Source organism: Pituophis catenifer, unplaced genomic scaffold, assembly GCF_029215685.1.
Source record: "Pituophis catenifer annectens isolate HBS135680 unplaced genomic scaffold, rPitCat1.0.hap2 SCAF_3, whole genome shotgun sequence".
NCBI lineage: Eukaryota > Metazoa > Chordata > Lepidosauria > Squamata > Colubridae > Pituophis > Pituophis catenifer.
The window spans coordinates 212588154-212606566 of NW_027256883.1; the positions used below are offsets into that span (position 1 = coordinate 212588154).

General features: G+C 44.8%; 1 protein-coding gene across 1 annotated transcript in view; it reads right to left on the minus strand.

Annotated features, from left to right (window-relative positions):
* The window catches only part of CSNK2A1 (casein kinase 2 alpha 1), a 53275-nt gene extending 35921 nt beyond the window's left edge, over positions 1 to 17354 (minus strand). Inside the window, 1 exon segment of the mRNA XM_070941836.1 lies at positions 17321 to 17354. The gene's annotated coding sequence lies outside the window, so the exon portion shown is untranslated.
* Between the last annotated feature and the right edge of the window lie 1059 nt (positions 17355 to 18413).

The following is an 18413-nucleotide window of genomic DNA, read 5'->3' on the forward strand; positions in this document are numbered from 1 at the left end:
AGAAAGAAAGAAAGAAAGAAAGAAAGAAAGAAAGAAAAAGAATGGAAGGAAGGAAGGAAAGAAAGAAAGAGGAAGGAAGGAAGGAAGGAAGGAAAGAGAAAGAAAGAAAGAAAGAAAGAAAGAAAGAAAGAAAGAAAGAAAGAAAGAAAGAAAGAAAGAAAGAAAGAAAGAAAGAAAGAAAGAAAGAACAGGACAGGAAGAAGGGGAGGGGGGAGGCGGAAGTTAGGAAGGAAGGTGAAGGGAGGGGTAAGGAAGGAAGAGAGGAGGGGAGGGGAGGAAGGAAGGGGTAAGGAAGAAAGAGAGGTGGGGAGGAAGAAAGGAAGGGATAAGAGTAAGGAAGGAAGACAGGAGGGGAGGGAAAGGAAGGAAGGGGAAGGGAGGGGTAAGGAAAGAAGAGAGCAGAGGAAGGAAGGTAGGTAAAGGGTAAGGAAGGAAGAGAGGAGAGGGGAGGGAAGGGAAGGGGAGGAAGAAAGGAAGGGGTAAGGAAGGAAGAGAGGAGGGGAGGAAGAAAGGAAGGGATAAGAGTAAGGAAGGAAGACAGGAGGGGAGGGGAAGGAAGGGGAAAGAAGGAAGACAGGAGGGGAGGGGAAGGAAGGAAGGGGAAGGGAGCGGTAAGGAAGGAAGGGGTAAGGAAGGAAGAGAAGAGGAGAGGGGAAGGAAGGAAATAGATGGAGCGGTAAGGAAGGGAGGAGGAGGGAGGGACGGAGGAGGAGGAGGAAGATAGGAAGCTGAAGGGGAAGGAGGAGGGGAGGGGAAGGAAGGAAGGAAATAGATGGATAATGGATGGAGAGAGTGTTAGATATGATATATCAAGAGAGAGAGAGAGAGAGAGAGAGAGAGAGAGAGAGAGAGAGAGAGAGAGAGAGAGAAGGGAATATCTTTTAAAAACTGCAGAGATGGTATCTTAAAAAATAGAGGGAAGAAGAAGATGGTATCTCTTTAAAATTAGACAGACTGACTGACTGATTCTTGGGGGGGCGAGGGGGGTTTGGGGAGACACCCTGATGATGTGAGAAGGCTTCCTGTTTCTGGATCCCATGCCAATCCCCCAGGAATCTCTCTCTCTCTCTTTTGGTTGGATGGCTCTGGATGTTGTTGGGTTTTTTTTGTTATTGTTGTTTTTGTTTTAAGATTTGTTAAGCAATTAAGAGACTGCCCAGCCCTGCTCTTTTGTTCCCATTTGACTCCCATTTCCTGTTCTCCGGCTTGAAACGGAGCACCGGGTAGCCGGTGCTTCCAATTTCTGCCAGCTCCGTCATCCATTATTCGGCCTACCCGCCAAAGCACGATTCTGCTCTTCCCATCTCCAGCGCCTTTGGGGCAGTTAGGATTGCTGAAACCGGGACCGACGGAGGAGGAGGAGGTTAGCTCAGGGGTGTCAAACTCCCATTTCATTGAGGGCCGCATCAAGGTTGTGTTGACTTTGGGTGGGGGGAGGAGGGGGGGGCCGTGGCCAGCTCAACATCACCCGTGTTGGGGGAGGGGGGCACCCGTGGTGGACCAAGCGCTCTGCCAGCGAAAACAGACTCCCAGACTCCGTTTTCGGCTGCGACAGCCAGGGTGGATTTGATTTAAATCGAGTTGTTTTAAATCACAATTTAAATCATGATTTAAATCACTAGTAAAAAGGCTTGATTTAAATCAACTCGGTTTAAATCATAATTTTTAAAGAGCCACTGTCATCTCTGCTCCTCCTTTGACCCGCTGTTGACTCACCGATAGTCCCAGTGTTGCAGAATATACAGCCTCCTGCTCCATAACTAAGCTCCATTTCATGCTGAATAAACTAAATGATTTATGCATCTTAAATAGAAAACTATATTACGATAGATTTTTAACCGAAAAGTTTTTTATTAAAATAAATTCGATAAAAATAAAAAAAATCCGATTTAAATAAAAAAAATCCGATTTAAATCAAAAAAAATCCGATTTAAATCAAAGAAAATGTGTTTTTTTTTATTTTTTTTAAAAAAAATCATTTTTATCCACCCTGGCGACAGCCTCCTGCAACTGTCTGCCAGCAAAAATGGAGCTTGGAGGGGCTGCGTGCGGCCCTCCCGAGCTCTGTTTTCACTGGCAGAAGCACTGCGGGCCTGTCCTTCACTGTTTCCAGGGAGGCCCCCCCCCCCCCCCGGGACAAAGCACCCTGCAGGCCGGATCCGGGCCCTGAATTTGATACCGTTGCTTTAGCTTTTCACACAGGTTCCAGCAGTCTAGTTGCAAGTTCCTAGACCAGAGAGCTGCAAGTGCACTGCTGTGTGTGGGGGGGGTGGGGTGGGGGGGGACACACTGCTGTGTGTGTGCGTGCGTGTGTGTAAAATGCTTCTGCTCACAAAATGCATAAACCCTATGCTTTCTGTTCCATTTTCGTTCTTGAACGGCATTCATTCAAAAGCGGACACTGATGATATTCCCTAGTTGGGTCATGAAAGGTCTGCAAGAAAGCAACCAAACTCAGAAAGCACCAAGGACCCCGCAGTAGTAATAATAAGAATAAGAATAATAATAACAACTTTATCGTCTTTCTCCTCCTCCTCTCTCTGCAAGCCAAGGTGGATTAAAATTGATTTTTTTTTAAAAAAAAAAAATCGAATTTCTTTTATTTAAATCTGATTTTTTTGATGTTCATCAAATTTATTTTCATAAAATGCTTTTGGAGGGGGAAAAAAATCTATTTATCCCCGAGGGAGATACACCTGGTGGGACCCAGAAGGGCTTTCTCCGTGGTGGCTCCCTCTCTCTGGAACATCATTCCCCCCCCCAGAGATTAGAACGGCCCCCACTCTAACACTCTTCCAGAAGGCGCTGAAGATCTGGTTCTGCCAGGGGCCTGGGGAACCCAGAGTGGGATGGAGCCCCCTCAATGGCTCGTGTGATCGGCTGTTACCGAGGCGGGAGAGTATTGCAGTAAAATAGTATAGTATAGTATAGTATAGTATAGTATAGTATAGTATAGTATAGTATAGTATAGTTTAGTATAGTATTAGTATTAGTATTAGTATTAGTATTAGTATTAGTATTGTATAGTACAGTACAGTATAGATTAGTACTAGTATTGTACAGTATTAGTATAGTATAGTATTAGTACAGTACAGTATTAGTAGTATTAGTATTAGTATATTAATTTATTTGATTCTTTTTACTAGTTTTATTGTTTTAAATGAGCTTTTATATTCTGTAAGCCGCCTTGAGTCGCCATGGGCAAATAGGGGGCAATATAAATTCAATAAATATTTATTTTATTCAGCATGGAGCCTAGTTATGCAGCATGAGGCTGTATATTCTGCAATATTTACCTTTTTTGGTAAACTCATTCAATGAATCCAAGCTCTGCAAGCTGTGATAACCTGCACTGCATTGATGCATTCACACAATTTCACAGTAAACCATGAGATCAATCGCAAAACGCAATCGCAAAAGTTCAGGAATATTCCTTTATCCCCTTGTTTTCACAAATCTATGTACACTACAAACTGTATGATTGTTTGAAGAGAAAAGCATCTGTACCACCGGGCTCTAAGTGTGAAGGAAGAAGGGCAAGCGGTAAAAATGAAAGTGAAACCTTCTAAGCAGCTTATAAATATATTAAAGAGCACCTGTCATGTCAGATCCATCATGGCAGCGCCTGTTAGCGGGTAATCCACTCACCTGCTGCCCGCCATGTTCCTCATCTTGTTGTGTCTCTGCCGCATCATCACCTGTCCCATTAAAGTGGCTGGGACTATCGGTGAGTCAACGGCGGGTCAGAGGAGGAGCTGCTGTGGGACAGAGATGACAGCTGCTCTTTAAAAATGATGATTTAAATCGAGCTGATTTAAATCAAGGCTTTTTACCAATGATTTAAATCACGATTTAAATCGACTTGATTGAAATCAAATCCACCCTGTTGCAATCCACTGATGATGCTACCTGGCTGGGTCATGAAATATCTGCAAGAAAGCAAGAAAACGACAAAGCTAAGACAGCACCAAGGACCTCTCCCCCTCCTCCTCCCCTTTGCAAACCCTTCAAGCACTGATGATGTTGCCTAGCTGGGTCATGAAACGTCTACAAGAAAATAACTCAGTTCAGAGAACACCCTCATTTCAACCCTGAGCTACAAATATTATCCTTTATAAAAAAGGGGGGAGGGAATAATTCGGAGTTATTCTCAGCAGGGTGGATTTGATTTAAATCGAGTTGATTTAAATCATGATTTAAATCACTAGTAAAAAGGCTTGATTTAAATCAACTCGATTTAAATCATAATTTTTAAAGAGCAACTGTCATCTCTGCTACTCCTTTGACCCACTGTTGACTCACCGATAGTCCCAGTGTTGCAGAATATGCAGCCTCCTGCTACATAACTAAGCTCCATTTCATGCTGAATAAACTAAGTTATTTATGCATCTTAAATAGAAAACTATATTATGATAGATTTTTACCCCAAAAGTTTTTTATTAAAATAAATTCGATAAAAATAAAAAAATCTGATTTAAATCAAAAAAATCTGATTTAAATTTAAAAAAAATCTGTTTTTTTTTTTAAATCATTGATTTTTATCCATCCTGATTCTCAGCCTTTTTTAATTTTTGATTTTTTTTTACAAATCTAGGTGTTGGTGTTGAGTTGAGAGAGCTCAAAATATGTTACGCCCTCCATCGGAGCTGTTTTTAAATGTTAAAAGTATTCCGCAGTGTGTGTGGAATATTCCCTATTTCACAGAGGTCTATTATTTGCAAGGAAAAGAGAAAAAGGCCATGACTGCAAAAAGAAAAAAGAAAAAAAGAGGGAACCAAAGAATGGAAATCAAACACATGGTCCATAGTTTCGGAGATTCTGGATAGTTTTGTGCTGCAATGGCAGAAACGTGGAGGCCATGTCGATTTCGCCTTACGTTTCTCATAGATGCAGCCTTCAGCTTTTAATTTCTGCAAATATAGACTTACAACGTTTAGTGGTTCGTTTAGTGTCCGTTACAACAGCACTGAAAAATGTGACTTAAGGCCATTTTTCATACTTACGAACATTGCAACATTCCCGTGGTCACATGATCAAACTTCAGACACTTGGTAATCGGTTCATATTTATGACGGTCGCAGTGTCCCGGGCTCAATGTGACCCCCTTTTGCGACCTAACCTAAGTTTGCAACCAAACGTAAGTTTGGGGGTCTATTGTCCCACTTAATTAACCACATAAATTTGAGGCTCAATTGTAGTCGTAAGTCAAGGACTACCTATACCTCAATTTAGATCAGGTATGATAATCAATAATCCAATTATATTCTTCATATCAGGGGTCTCCAACCTTGGCAACTTTAAGCCTGGCGGACTTCAACTCCCAGAATTCCACAGCCGGCAAAGCTTTAAGCCTGGCGGACTTCAACTCCCAGAATTCCACAGCCAGCAAAGCTTGCTGTGGAATTCTGGGAATTGAAGTCTGCCAGGCTTAAAGTTGCCAAGGTTGGAGACCCCTCCTTCAGATGGCTGGGACTACCACTCCCATAAGGAGGAGCAAGCTGAAGACTCGGAAAGCCTCCCCTAGATTTTCCTAAAAAGGGAAAGGGGCGATCAGTAGAAAACAAAACTTCCTTTTTCTCCTTCCACGCAAAAGTCTCCACGAAAAGAAGACCCATATTTCTGTACCCAATTTATCTGACACTTATGTTTTAAAAGATATCACCTCCCACCTTTGGAAGGGAAGACGTGAGAAAAGCGACTAAATATAAAAGCCACATTCAAAAAAAAAAAAAAAAACACCCCACAAGATATTTAGAAACTCTCCTCCCAAATATTCTACCTCTGTGAGCAAGTTTTCCTGAATTTGCACCATTAATAAAGGGGGTGCAAAGGAGTATGCTGTGTCATCTCTCGAAGCGTCTCTTGCAAAGATGCAAAATATCTTGACTCATCCCAGGGGGAAATATCACACTCACCCTCATCATACTTTATGATCAGCAGAGAGAAATAATTCAGAGGCGCAACTAGCGAGGCCAAGGCCAAAATCAGTATACAGGTAGTCCTTAAACCTCCAAGTAGCCTCAATGACTCTCCAAAAGCATGCAAAGGACCAACTGTCTGCAAGGAGTATAAACCCTTCCATTCTCCACCATTCAGTCAGAGGTGAAGAAGCTTCTTGGATGAGAAGCGAGATGCCTTCAAAAAAAAAAAAAAAAAAAAAAAAAACCCCAAGAAAGTCCAGTTGCCTCTTGAAAAAACACCTTTGGGACAACCATGACCTGGACGATGGGAGAATCTTCACAGATTTTTAGCTATACAATTTGGGATGGAATGGTGTCGGAGTAAGAATGGATTTCCAGAGGGAAAAATTGCCGACTACAGGAACCATTTGCACCACTCAGGTGGCCCTGAGGACAAAGACAAACCTCCAAGTAGCCTCAACGGCTCTCTAAAAACGATGCAAATGACCAGCTGTCTGCAAGGAGTATCAATCCTTCCACCCTCCACCATCCTTTCAGAGCTGAAGAAGCTTCTTGGATGAGAAGCGAAACGTCTTCAAACAAAAACCAGAAAGTGCACAGTTGCAACTGCAGTGACTCACTTCACAAATGCGGCAAGGAAAGTCGTAAAAGGAGGCAAAGCTCACTTAACAAATGTCTCACTTAGCAACATAAATGTTGGGGCTCAATTGTGGTCGTAAGTCGAGGACTACCCGTGTTGCTGTACACGGAGTCCTTGTCTGTCCTTATGACAGTAATTGTGCCCGCTATTACGGTCAGGGATTGGGAAATAAGCCTTGGTAGCACAGTGGTTTAAGGCACCCTGTTATTAAGCTGGTTATTAAGACCAGCTGCCTGCAATTACTGCAGGTTCGAATCTCGCCAAGGCTCAAGGTTGACTCAGCCTTCCATCCTTTCTAAGGTAGGTAAATTGAGGACCCAGTTTGTGGGGGCAATAAGCTGACTTTGTATAAATATACAAAAGGATGAAGGCTATTGCTTAACGCATTGTAAGCTGCCCTGAGTCTCCGGAGAAGGGCGGCATATAAATCAAATTTAAAAAAAAAAAAAAATTCACCACGTGGCCATGACTGATTTTTCAACTTTTTGAAGTGGTTGTTAAGCCAACAGGGCAATTATAAAGGGAATGGCATGGCCATTAAGCAAACCCACCATTTGCTATAAGTTGTTTTTGACAGAAAAAAGAAGCACCGGTTTCCAACAAAAATATCGTAAGTGATCGCAAAAAAAAAAAAAGACTCTCTGCATCTCTTAATTTCAAATCTTTAAAACAGTATTTCTCAATCTTGGTGGCTTTTAAGATGGGCGGACTTCAACTCCCAGAATTCCCCAGTCAACCATGGCTGGCTGGGGAATTCTGGGAGTTGCAGTCCGCCCATCTTAAAGTCGCCATGGTTGAGATACACTTAAATTGGATTTGAGGAATTCGTGCACGCAACTCCACTTGTGCACACAGCTCCACGTGTGCGAGCGAGCCCCCATTTGTGTGAGCAGCGAGCACAGTGTGGGCCAGGTCCCTCGCGCAAATGGAGCTGCCACGTGCTTGCCCGCCACTCGCGCATAACCGTTTCCCTCGCACCCGCCAGTCCACAAAGCCGGGAAAGTTCCTGGGATCTCTGTTTTACTACAATTTCATTTTTTGCACTTATCCTACCGTATTTTCCTGAAAATACAACCTACTCCAAAAGTAAGTCCTAGCTTGATTTTTTTTTACCTGTGTCCAATATAAGCCCTACCCTGAAAATGGACGTTGTCTTACCTGAATGTCCTTTCTCGGCACGCTGCTGGAGAATAAGCCCTAATTAAGACCCCGCCTACTCCGGGGTGCACGGGTAAAAATTAAGCTAGGGTGAGGATGGGGGGTGGGGAGAGCTGCCCTACTACTTACCTTCGGATAGTTGCAACTACGCCTCGCACACCCTGACACCTCCCTTGCCAGCCCATTTCTTCTGCAGCCGACAAGCCTTTCCGGAAGGCTTCTGTAGCCGATAACAGAGCTCCGGATCGATCCAGAGCTCTGTTATCGGCTGCCGAAGCCTCCAGGAAAATCTTGCCAGCTGCAGTAGTAGTTCCTGAAGGCCTCCGACAGTGAAAAGGAGGCTGCAGGCAACACGAGCGAGGTGTGTCAGTGTTACGAGCCACGGTGGTGCAGTGGTTAGAGTGCTGTACTGCAGCCTACTTCTGCTGACTGCCGGCTACCTGTAATTTGGCAGTTCAAATCTCACCAGGCTCAAGGCTGACTCAGCCTTCTGAGGTTAGTAAAATAAGGACCCCAGATTGTAAGGGGCAAGAGGCTGACTCTGTAAACCGCTTAGAGTGGGCTGTAAAGCACTGTGAAGCGGTATATAAGTCTAAATGCTACTGCTATTTCCACCCATCCATCTCCCCCAAAAATAAGACCTTTTGGTGCCTTTTTTTGGTGGCAAAAAAAATATATATAAAACAGGGTCTTATTTTCGAGGAAACACAATATTATTGGACACCCAAACTCCCATTTTTGGCACAAATGTTCTTTTAACTGAAGTATGCCTTTTTGATGTTCTTTTTAAAAAAAACACACACGCACACAGACAACTGAGTTAGAAATGAAGTAAATTCTATAATAGTTATATCATGAAAAGAAGCCATTTTCAGGGAAAATACATGCCCAATTGGCAACCTCCCTCGGCTCTTAAATTTAGTTGGCATCGCCATGCCAATCTTGGCTGCAGTGGAAAAACTTTTCGGAAAAAACTGGTAAAGCAGGAACGGCGTTTAACAGATGTTATAAAACCCCTCCTAGTTCTTACTAAGGGTAAGTTTAAATAAACTTGGTTTATGGGCAACTAATTGGTCCACCTTGTAAAGATGGATTGTTTGAGGAAACCCCACTGGAAGGGCAATGGGTTCAAGTTAGAAAACTGAATACAGGTAGTTTTCAACTTACGGCCGCTCGTTTAGGGACTGTTTTTTCGGCACTGAAAAAAATGATTTACGACTGTTTTTCACACCACCATTGATTGCAGCATTCCCATGGCCACACGGTTTCAAAATTCAGATGCTTGGCAACTGGCATGTACTTATGACGGTTGCTGGGCTCCAATGTCATGTGATCGATCCCCTTTTGTGACCTTTTGACAAGCTAACTCAACAGGGAAGCTGGAGTCGCTTAACAGGGTTACTAGCTTATATCCACTGCAGCGTTTCACTTCACAACTGTGGCAAGACAGGTTGCAAAAAGGGGGCGAAGTTCACTTAACAACTGTTTGGCTTAGCGACAGAAATGTAGGGCTCGATTGTGGTCGTAAGTCGAGGGACTACCTGCAGGCATCCCAACGGCAACAAAATAGAACTGCTTGGGAGCTAACCTTCTCCGCAAATAACATTAAGCAGCTGAATTTACCTGTTATTCACACTTTCCTTTGCTCGGCTGCACAGATTAAGGTTATGATTACTTTGAAAATAAGCCCACAGAAGGTCTCAGTTCTCCCTGTTTGTCTGAGTTTGAAGGTTTCTAGAATACAATAGCGCTTTTATAAAATCTATTTAGGTTTTTAAACCGTCCGTCTCCCTCACAGAGGGACTCTGTGGGGTAAAAAGTCACTTGACAACTTGGCTCAAAGATTTAACAAACAACTTAGGCTCATTTGTGGTTGTAAGTCGAGAACTATTACTTCATTAATAGGGGAGGGGTGTTATTAGTTTAATTTCTTTTATGGGCTGTTTTTATATCCTTGTAAGCCGCCTTGAGTCGCCGTGTGCGAGTCGGCAGCAATATGGATTTTCTAAATAAAATAAAATAAAATAAGAGGCCAGTGATTTTTTTTTTTTTTTTAATTTGATTTATATGCCGCCCTTCTCCGGAGACTCAGGGCGGCTTACAATGCGCTAAGCAATAGCCTTCATCCTTTTGTATATTTATACAAAGTCAGCTTATTGCCCCCACAATCTGGGTCCTCAATTTACCTACCTTAGAAAGGATGGAAGGCTGAGTCAACCTTGAGCCTTGGCGAGATTCGAACCTGCAGTAATTGCAGGCAGCTGTTCTTAATAACAGGGTGCTTTAAACCACTGTACTACCAAGTCTGTACTACCATTTTGCTTTTTCCTACCACAAAGAATGAACAAATCGCAAACCACCCAAAGAATTCCATGAACAAATCTACTCTTTTTGAGTTCTTCAACCAAATTTGGACTCGCCAATTCAACATGCCTTTGCGTGCAAGTAAAACAGGTTTCCAGCTGATTCATGATTTTACAGCTTTTTGCCGCGGTATAAAGTCCATGATCAAACAGACAAGGGGGAAAAAAACTAGGAGACTCCTTATGCCACTCAAACAGATCTTTTTACATTCAGCTAAATGTGGGGCCTTCTGATCCATGTCATTTTTAAGGAGGAGAGGATACAAAGCCTCCCAAGACACTAAGATCAGATGTTTACAAAAAAAAACAAACCAAAAACTTCATACAGGTAGTCAGTCCTCCACTTACAACAGTTCATTTAGTAACCGTTCAAAGTTACGACGGCACTGAAAAAAGTGACTTGATGACTGTTTTTCACACTTACGACCGTTGCAACATCCCCGTGGCCACGTGATTCACTTAACAGACTCGCATTTACGACAGCTGCAGTCTCCCGGGGGTCACGCAATCCCCTTTTGAGACCTTCTGACAAGGGGAAAATCAGATTCACTTAACGATGGCGGTGGTTCGCTTAACAACGCTGGCAAAGGAAAGTCGTAAAATGGGGCAAAACTCACTGAATACATTTCTCACTTAGTTGGGCTCAACTGAGGTCGTAAGTTGAGGACTACCTGCATGAGAAGGAACCATTCTCTCCACAGTATTGATGGAGACCTGGAAGCCATACCTATAAACAAACAGGGGGGGAAAGCATCAAGATCATCAAGAATATACTAAATTGTAGTATAAAAAGTTATAGAACAATTAATCTGTGGGACTGTTTGCCTTCCAGGTGCTCCATTCAAGAAAAGATTGGACAACCATTTAGCTGAGATGGTATGAGGACCGGGGGTTGGACTAGATGACCTCCAAGGTCCCTTCCAGCCCTGGGATTCTGTGATTCTATAATCTCCCGCCTCAGAAATCTGAGTAGCACAAAACATATGGCAGGTTCCTCATACAGGTAGTCTTCAACTTACGTTCGAAGTTACAAGTGCACTGAAAAAAGTGACTTATGACCGTTTTTCACACTTATGACCTTGGCAGCATCTCCATGGGTGCGTGATCAAAATTTGGGCACTTGGCAATTGACTCATATTTATGACAGCTGCCATATCCTGGGGTCACACAATCAGCTTTTGCGACTTCCTGGCAAGCCTATGGGGGAAGCCGGATTCCTTTAACAACCAAGTGACAACTGCAGTGATTCACTTAACAACTGTGGCAAGAAAGGTCATAAAACGGGGCAAGGCTCACTTAATAAATGCCTCGCTTAGCAGCAGAAATGTTGGGCTCAATTGTGGTCATAATTCGAGGACTACCTGTAAATCCTTCCCTTTCCCTACCAGTTACTTAGAATCGAAGAACGCACTAAAATGGGACAGAGTTCACTTAACAACTGTCTCATTTAACAAAAGAAATGTTGGGTTCAGTTGTGGTTGTAAGTCGAGGACTACCTATACAGGTAGTCCTCGACTTACAGCAGTTCACTTAGTGACCATTCAAAGTTACGATGACACTTTAAAAAGCAACCTATGACTATTTTTCGCATGTACGACCGTTGTAGCATCCCCATGATCAAAATTCAGACGCTTGCCAACTGACTCGTACTTATGACGGTTGCAGTGTCCCAAGGTTACGCGATCCCCTTTTTGCGACCTTCCAACAAGCAAAGACAATGGGGAAACCAGATTCACTTAACAACCGTGTGACTATCTTAACAACTGCGGCAATTCACTTAACGACTGTGGCAGGAAAGGGTGCAAAATGGGGCAAGACTCATGTAACAACTGTCTCGCTTAGCCACTAAAATTTTGGGCTCAGTTGTGATTCTAGGTTCAGCACTACCTGTATTTATCACAGCTAGTTAGTTAGTTAGTTAGTTAGTTAGTTAGTTAGTTAGTTAGTTTGTTTGTTTAAAAGAATTTATATTGCCGCCTATTCGCACATGGTGACTGACTCAAGGCAGCTTACAGAATATAAAACCTCATATAAAAACAATAAAACTAATAAAAGAAGAGTCATATAATAAATTCATTTTTCTTTTTTTTCCCTCTTTTTTTTTAATTTATATACCAGCCATCTTCCTGGTTTGTTTGCATTTTCAAAAAAAAGTTTTGTTTGACACTTTTAATTTCCCATGCTAGTTCTTCTTTTTGTCCATTAAGCTCAATTTGTGTTTCATTAAATCCATTTGGTTATTTTTTTTATTAAAAAAATAAATTAATGCCCTGTTTTCCCCAAAATAAGACATCCCCTGATAAGCCCAATTGGGCTTTTGAGCGCATGGCAATGCCAAGCACTTATTTCAGGGTTCAAAAAAATATAAGACAGGGTCTTATTTTCGGGGAAACACGGTAGATAGCTAGATGGAAATAGACAGATATACAATAGAGATGGATGATGGATGGTTACGATTAGAGAGATAGATAGATGGATGGATGGAAGGAAGGAAGGAAATAGACTGACATACAATAGAGGGGTGGATGGATGGATGGAAAAAGACAGAGACAGATATACAATAGAGGGGTGGGTAGATAGGTAGGTAGATGGAAATACGACAGATATACAATAGTGACTGATCAATCGATTGATACCTACCCTGTTTCTGCCAAAATAAGACATCCCCTGATAATAAGCCCAATCGGGCTTTTGAGCGCAGGGCAATAAGGCCGAGCGCTTTTTTCAGCGTTCAAAAAAATATAAGACAGGGTCTTATTTTCGGGGAAACACAGTATCCATCCATTCATCTATCTATCTCCGTGTCTGTCTCTTATCTACCTATCTACCTACCTCTAACTACATCTGTCTGTCTGTCTGTCTGTCTGTCTGTCTGTCTATCATCTATCTATCTATCTATCTATCTATCTATCTATCTATCTACCCTGTTTCCCCCAAAATAAGACATCCCCTGATAATAAGCCCAATCGGGCTTTTGAGCGCAGGGCAATAAGGCCGAGCGCTTATTGCAGGGTTCAAAAAAAATATAAGACAGGGTCTTATTTTCGGAGAAACACGGTATAATAAAATCAACAAATCTATCCAACAAATATAGGCATGTTCTACATATCCTTCCAGAATCGTAGGAAGAACAACTTACACAATATCTGAACTATTGGCACTAATGTTTTTGGCACACTCCCTCACCTGTTAGGAAAACAGTGGGATGTAGCTCTCCCAAGTTTCACTGTTATTCCTGGCAACCAGGACTGTTTTCCCACAATGATTAAAGAGGGAGGATACATACAACACACTTTGGGAAATGCAGGAAAAATACACCTTCGGAAGTAAATTGAGAGTAAGAGGCAAATGTTACATCCTCAATTGCAAGGATCAGGAACACCCCATCTTCGTTACGGGTAGTCCTCCATTTACAACAGTCCGTTTAGTGAATGTTCGAAGTTACAACGGTGCCGAAAAAAGCAATTTATGACCGTTTTTCACACTTACGACCGTTGCAGCGTCCCCATGGTCATGTGATCAAGATTCAGACGCTTGGCAATATTTTAAGACGATTGTAGTGTCCAGGGATCATGTGATCCCCTTTTGGCGTCCTTCAGACAAGCAAAGTCGATGAGGAAGGGAAATTCACTTAACAACCGTGTTGCTAACTTAACTTTCTGCAGTGATTCATTTCACAACTGTGGCCAGAAAAGTCGTAAAATGTGGCAATGCTCACTTAACCACTGTTTCGCTTAGCCACAGAAAGTCTGGACTACCTGTATAACATTTCTACTTATAATAACAGGCTTGGAAAAGCCTCAACAAGTTTTAAATACAAGAAATAGTTTCCAAACAGTTTTGCTTAACTGTTTTAAACCCACAGGATTGCTTAGTAATCACCAGCTGGCTCTTGAAGATTGCCGACGGAGGGATGGAGTAATGATGCCCTGAATACATTCAACCAGTAGTAAGGAGAAAAAGGCCCTTGATGTTCTCTGAGTTTGGTGGTGGTGGTGGTTTTTTGCAGACATTTCATTACCCAACTAGGTAACATCATCAGTGTTATAAGAGCCTTGGTAGTACAGTGGTCTAAGGCGCCCTGTTATTAAGCTGGTTATTAAGACCAGGTGCCTGCAATTACTGCAGGTTCGAATCTCGCCAAGGCTCAAGGTTGACTCAGCCTTCCATCCTTTCTAAGGTAGGTAAATTGAGGACCCAGATTGTGGGGGCAATAAGCTGACTTTGTATAAATATACAAAAGGATGAAGGCTATTGCTTAACGCATTGTAAGCTGCCCTGAGTCTCCGGAGAAGGGCGGCATATAAATCAAATTAAAAAAAAAAAATAAGGGAATGGGGTTTGTGGAGTGGAGGAGGAAAACTATGGGGTCCTTAGTGCTCTCTGAGCTGGATTTTCTTGAAGATGTTTTATTAACCAACTAGATAACATTATCAGTGTTAGATTAGCACTGATATTACCTAGTTGGGTCATGAACTGTTATGTTCAGAGAGCACCAGTGACCCCATAATCATCATCCTCTGCTCTGTAAACCCCACTCCCTTTTAGCACTGAAGATGTTCCCTAGTTGGGTCACGAAACCAAGCTCAGAGACCACCAACCCCATAATCCTCCTCAAACCCCACTCCCTTTTAGCACTGAAGATGTTCCCTAGTTGGGTCACGAAACGTCTGCAAGAAAACAACCAAGCTCCGAGAGCACCAAGGACTCCACAGTCCTCTGTTGTTACTGTCCTCCTCCTCCTCCTTTCCACAAACCCCGCTCCCTTCCAACCCTGATGATGTTACCAAGTTTGGCAATGCAACATCTGCAAGAAGACAAGCAAGCTCAGAGAGCACCAAGAACCTCCCAGTTCAGCCCCGAGTTACAAATATTATCTTTTAACCGGGCGATGGGGGTGATGGGGGTGAGGGGACGACAAAGTTTAAAGCAGGAAAGGAAAACAACCTCAAATGAAACTACTCCCAAGCAAAGGGTCTTCTGACTCAAGAGATCCACAAGCATGATTTAAACCACCCATAATTATTTCTACCGCTGCCAGACACTGGAGCCCCACTCAGACACCCAGCTCAATTATCAGAAAACCACAGGGAAGGAAAATAAAAATTGATCAGAGGGGGGGGAAAAAGATCCCTCAAAGCAACGAAAGAGATCCTGAACACACAAGCAAAATGACACACGTGTTGGGACGCCCTGCTGCGCCCCGTCATAATAAACCAGGATGCAAACTGGGATTTAACAGTCCCTTCCAATGAAACCCAGCTGATAACCCCACAGCCACCCCCCACCCCACCCCGAGAAAGATTGCTGGGAGGATGCAGCACTGCAGACCTCCCAGGCAGCCTCCCTTTCGCCCTCCCCGTTCGCACAACGACAATATCACACTGCCAACGAGTTGCAGCTTTTTTTTTTTCCTTCCCCTCCAGCCAGATGCCAGGATCTCAACAGGAGCCAAGACATACCCCCCCCACTCCCGAATCAGCCCTAGGGGGAGAGAGGGAGGAATGAATGAATGAATGGGGGTGCAAATAGGGGGACCCCCCACCCCCCCATATAGAGATTCTGAATTAAGACTCTCCACCACTAAGCCCCCACGTAAACCAAGCCCCCCCCAATATATCCAAATATTGGTGGTAGCATTAGCATCAGATCCTGCCCCATATGCTACACAGCATGAGGGGGGGAATCTAATGCTATCACCAATGTTTAGATATATGGGGGGAGAGGGTCTTGGATTAGGGGAGGGGTTGTCCTTGGTGGTGGACAATCCAGAATCTGAGGGTCCTCCCTATTTGGGGGAAGGGGTATCTCTCTGCCTGCTCCTCCATTAGTTTAGATATATGGGGCGGGGGTCTTGGTTGAGGGGGAGAATCTTAACCTAGAATCTATGAGTCTTTCCTATTGGGAGCCCCCCCCCCTCGCCTGCTCCATTAGTTTAAATATATTGGGGGGGGGTCTTGGTTGAGGGGGAGAATCTTAACCCAGAATTTTTAGGGTCCTCCCTCTTGGGGGGGTCCCCCTGCCTCCTCCCCCATTAGTTTAAATATATTGGGGGGGATCATGGTTGAGAATCTTAACCCAGAATCTATGAGTCTTCCCTATTGGGGGGGTCCCCCTGCCTGCTCCCCCATTAGTTTCGATATATGGGGGGGGTCTTGGTTGGGGGGAGAATCTTAACCCAGAATCTGAGGGTCCTCCCTCTTGGGGGGGTCCCCCTGCATGCTCCCCCATTAGTTTAAATATATTGGGGGGGGTCTTGGTTGAGGGAGAGAATCTTAACCCAGAATCTATGAGTCTTCCCTATTGGGGGGGTCCCCCTGCCTGCTCCCCCATTAGTTTTGATATATGGGGGGGGGTCTTGGTTGGGGGGGAGAATCTTAACCCAGAATCTGAGGGTCCTCCCTCTTGGGGGGGGTCCCCCTGCCTCTTCCCCCATTAGTTTTAATATATTGGGGGGGGGGGGTCTTGGTTGAGAATCTTAACCCAGAATCTATGAGTCTTCCCTCTTGGGGGGTCCCCCTGCCTGCTCCCCCATTAGTTTAGATATAGGGGGGGTCTTGGTTGGGGGAGGAGAATCTTAACCCAGAATCTGAGGGTCCTCCCTCTTGGGGGGGTCCCCCTGCGTGCTCCCCCATTAGTTTAAATATATTGGGGGGGTCTTGGTTGAGGGGGAGAATCTTATGAGTCTTCCCTCTTGGGGGGGGTCCCTGCCTGCTCCCCCATTAGTTTAGATATATGGGGAGGGTGTCTTAGTTTGGGGAGGGGTCCTTGGTCCCCCCCTTCCCCAGAATGCCCCCCCAACCAGACTTCCTTGCAAACAGGGGTGTGTCCCTCTCCCCCTTGTGGAAGACCCTCCCTCCCTCCCTCCCCAGCCCCGCCTGCCAAGCTCCCATCCACCCCCCCACCCCATTCTGGTGGTGGGGGGAGGGGTGAACGTAGCGCAGCTAGAGGGCGCCAGGTTGGGGAAGGAGCACTGGAATGGGGGAGGGGGGGCGAGGAAAGGCCCACCCCAAAGGAGCCTCGCCTCAATGGGCGGGGGGGGAGGGGTTGGCAGGAGCAGCGCCCCCATTCACGGACCCCCCCCCCCCTTTTTTTCCCCCTCCCTTCCTGGAGGCTACAGCGGCGCCCCCCCCCCCATTCATCGCCGCCCCTCCGCCAAAGGGGTTGCAGGAAGGTTTCCCCCCCCCCCCACCGCCCTGCTCGGCCCCCCCCTCGGAGCGTCCCCGCCTCGCCGTTACCTCAGCAGCCGCCGGGCGCCCCACCGTCCACCCGCCTCACCGGCCTCACACAGACAATATGGCGGCGGCACAAGGCTCGGCCGCCACCGCAGGGCCCAAAGCGAGGCTGGCCGGAAGCGGAAGCGGCTCGCTTTCCCTCCTCGCCTGGCCGCTCTCGCCCTCGCGCTCTATGCTTTCTCCGCCTTCCCGCGCTGGATGCTGGGAGATGGAGTTTGGTTGGGAGGCACGGCCTGGCTTATTTCCCTCCCCCTCTCAATTTCTCTTTCTCTCTGTCTCGCTCTTTCTCAGTTTCTCTCTCTTTCTTTGTCTCTCTCTTTCTCTCTCTTTCTCAATTTCTCTCTCTTTGTCTCTCGCTTTCTCTCTTTCTCAGTTTCTCTCTCTTTCTTTGTCTTTCTCTTTCTCAATTTCTCTCTCTTTGTCTCTCGCTTTCTCTCTTTCTCAGTTTCTCTCTCTTTCTTTGTCTCTCTCTTTCTCTCTTTCTCAATTTCTCTCTCTTTGTCTCTCGCTTTCTCTCTTTCTCAATTTCTCTCTCTCTGTGTCTCGCTCTTTCTCAGTTTCTCTCTCTTTCTCTCTCTCTTTCTCTCTCTTTCTCAATTTCTCTCTCTCTCTTGTCTCTCTGTCCCATTCCCTCTCTTTCTCAATTTCTCTCTCTCTCTTGTCTCTCTGTCCCATTCCCTCTCTTTCTCAATTTCTCTCTCTCTCTGTCTCGCTCTTTCTCTTTCTCCCCCTTTCCCTCTCTTTCTGTCTTTCTCAGTTTCTCTCCCTATGTGTCTCTCCGCCGCATTCCCTCTCTCTCTCTCTTTCTTTCTTTCTTTCTCTCTCCCTCTCTTTCTCCCCCTTTCCCTCTCTTTCTGTCTCTCAGTCTCTCTCTATGTGTCTCTCCACCCCATTCCCTCTCTTTCTCTCTCTCTCTTTCTTTCTTTCTCTCTCCCTCTCTTTCTCCTCCTTTCCCTCTCTTTCTGTCTCTCAGTGTCTCTCTATGTGTCTCTCCGCCCCATTCCCTCTCTCTCTCTCTTTCTTTTTCCTTCTTTCTCTCTCCCTCTCTTTCTCCCCCTTCCCTCTCTTTCTTTCTCTCTCTCCTTCAATTTGTCTG